Raw genomic sequence first — 2,787 nt, forward strand, 5'->3', positions numbered from 1 at the left:
TCCTGCACACATACACATGCATACTCATACATATGCACACAAATACACTTTGAAATTCCAGATAAATATTTAGATTTTCTTTTCCACTCACTCACTTATTATACAGGTATGTATTGAACCAGGGAGCATCTTAAGGAATTTATATATAGACATGAATAAGATGGGCAAGGCCCCTGCCCTCATGGAGCTTACATTCTGATGGAGAGCTTTAAGAAGACCTTGGTGTTGGGGTGGGAAATAAAAATATCACATTGAAAGTCATGGGATGGTTCAAAGCCTTCCACATCATTGATACTGCTTCATCTTGGACAAGTAGAGATTGCTACTAGCTAATGCTTTAGCTGTCACACTTTGTATGCTAGAATTAGATTACCCCACATAGCTCTAAATCATTTAATTTATGGTATTCAAATAAACGAAGTGTGAGAGTGACATTACTTTTAAGTTGCTGAATGTTGTCTACGCATGTTATACAAAGTAAGAAAATATAGTCTCCATTAATCAAATAGCGTGGCCTTTCCCCTGGCTGGCTGTGCACAAGCCATGCGATGCTTGGTGTTCTTGCAAAAGACGTGAACCAGCAGGAGTTCGTCAGAGCTCTGGAAGCCTCCCTCAAAAAGTCTGGGAAGCTGATAGTCCCCGAATGGGCGAACACTGTCAAGCTGGCCAAGCTCAAAGAGGCTGCTACCTACAATGAGAACAAGTTCTACACACGAGCCACTTCCGCAGCATGACACCTGTCTTCTGAGGCAGCGCTGTGGTCGGCTCAATGACCAAGATCTAGGTGGATGTCAGAGAAATGGGGTTGTACCTAGCCATTTCAGCAGAGGCTCCAAGAGTGTGGCCCACAGGGTCCTCCATGCCTAGAGGGGCTGGAAATGGTGGAAAAGGACCAAGATGGGGGCCGCAAAGTGACACCTCAGGGACAGAAAGATCTGAACAGAATCGCCAGACTGGTGGTAATGCCAACAAGAAGCATTAGAACAAATAGTGGGCTAATGCATTGCCTCGTTCATAATAAAACAAAATATGAAACAAAATAAATAAAGTAAAATAGCTTGGTAAAGGTGAAAATTAATGTATTTTTCAGGTTGGCAAATGCCATCTAAATAATGGAATGATGAATTTACAAGCAGGATAAATCTGTAATCCTATTCACTCTGCCTCATATGTATTCAAACAAATGTTTAAAATAAACACCTGTCCAACATGTGGTTACTTGTAAGAACCGTGATTTTTTTTCCCCTAAAGTTCTTTAGCAAATTTCTTTTCATACAAAGTCTGTCTTGTGGCTTTGCATAATAATCAAAGCAAACAAAAATATTACTCTGTAGGCATATGCCAAGTGATGAGAAACAGCCTCCTCTACTCCCCAGCTAGGATAAAAATATTCACCTTTTTGCAGGTGTAAAGTAGCATTGCCAACTTTAAATGAAGCTCATTTGAAGGTTGGGTTATATATAAACCATTAGTATAATAGAGCAATTAACACTACTCCCGGGGTAGAGGAATAAATTGCTGATATAAGACTTTGTAAATGCTTTTACTAAGTACAGAGTCATATGATGTATATTATATAAACATACTTCAATCTATATGAGAGTGTATGAATGAATGGAAACATACACATATATGCCATTTGGCAGAGTTCTGCTAATTCTCATATGATGATACACGAGTCAGTAGAAAAACAAACATCTGCTGTAGTTTATTTCCTTTTGTGAATGATTAAAGTGGCCCACCTTTTGAAAGTGAGTTTATACTTGGCCTTATTTGTCTGGCCCGCTCACAATGTAAGCATTTTTGAGCTCAGTGTTTTGAGAAAATGGTAAAGGCAAATTGATATGGTGGAGTAGGGCACCAATGGTTCTTATCATCAAGGGTGCTGGTCTTGTTTATAGGGAGAGCAAAAAGCATGTCTATCAGAAGACATCTGAATGAAACAACAAATTCCAGTTCCCAATTCTTGCTTTGGGATTCTGCACCTATTATAGAGAAAGCATGTGGCAATGGACAAAGTATACCTAGTTTCTCTAATATAAAATCTAGAAGGAATGTTCTGTTTAATAGACAGCCTCTTACAGTAGAAAAATAAGAATCATCATGTCTGCTTGTTGCAATGGGCCTCTATATATAATGAACATGTCATAGGTAAAAAGGGGATTAGAAGACTGAGGGTCTGAACAAGCTTCTGAAAGTCAACTTAGAGATATGGAGTAGCTGTCTCCAAATGAAAGAAAGGAAACACTTTCAAAAATCAGTGAACCTAATTAAAGAATCTCTCCTCATAGAGATGATTAATAGAAATAAAAGCAACAATAATCTTAGAAGTGAATTCACTGGATAGAGTTCACCAATATTGCAAGGATACCCTCTAAGTGCACAATATGTATGAAAGATCAACTTCAGTGAAACAATATGCCCCCTGATGACCAGTCAGGGATTGAGAGCCATTAAAATATGCACATTAAAATAAAAGTGAGTTTATTATTACCCCAAGCTAGTAAAATTGTTCATTTTCTTTACATATCTATATGAATCACATAAAAAGAAAAAAAAAATCATCTTGTAACCCAAAAGCACTAACCCTTTTCTAAACTACTCCTGTTTACAAAACATTTGTGTTACTAATTTTTTTTAATGTTTTTATTTATTTTTGAGACAGAGAGAGACAGAGCATGAGCAGGGGAGGGTCAGAGAGAGAGAAAGAAATAGAATCCAAAGCAGGCTCCAGGCTCTGAGCGGTGAGTACAAAGCCCGACGTGGGACTCAAACTCACAAACCCTG

General features: G+C 38.2%; 1 pseudogene; it reads left to right on the forward strand.

Moving 5' to 3' along the window:
• Positions 1-520: 520 nt before the first annotated feature.
• On the forward strand, positions 521-1,014 carry LOC123582997 (annotated as a pseudogene).
• Positions 1,015-2,787: the final 1,773 nt, after the last annotated feature.

Source organism: Leopardus geoffroyi, chromosome B1, assembly GCF_018350155.1.
Source record: "Leopardus geoffroyi isolate Oge1 chromosome B1, O.geoffroyi_Oge1_pat1.0, whole genome shotgun sequence".
Classification (NCBI taxonomy): domain Eukaryota; kingdom Metazoa; phylum Chordata; class Mammalia; order Carnivora; family Felidae; genus Leopardus; species Leopardus geoffroyi.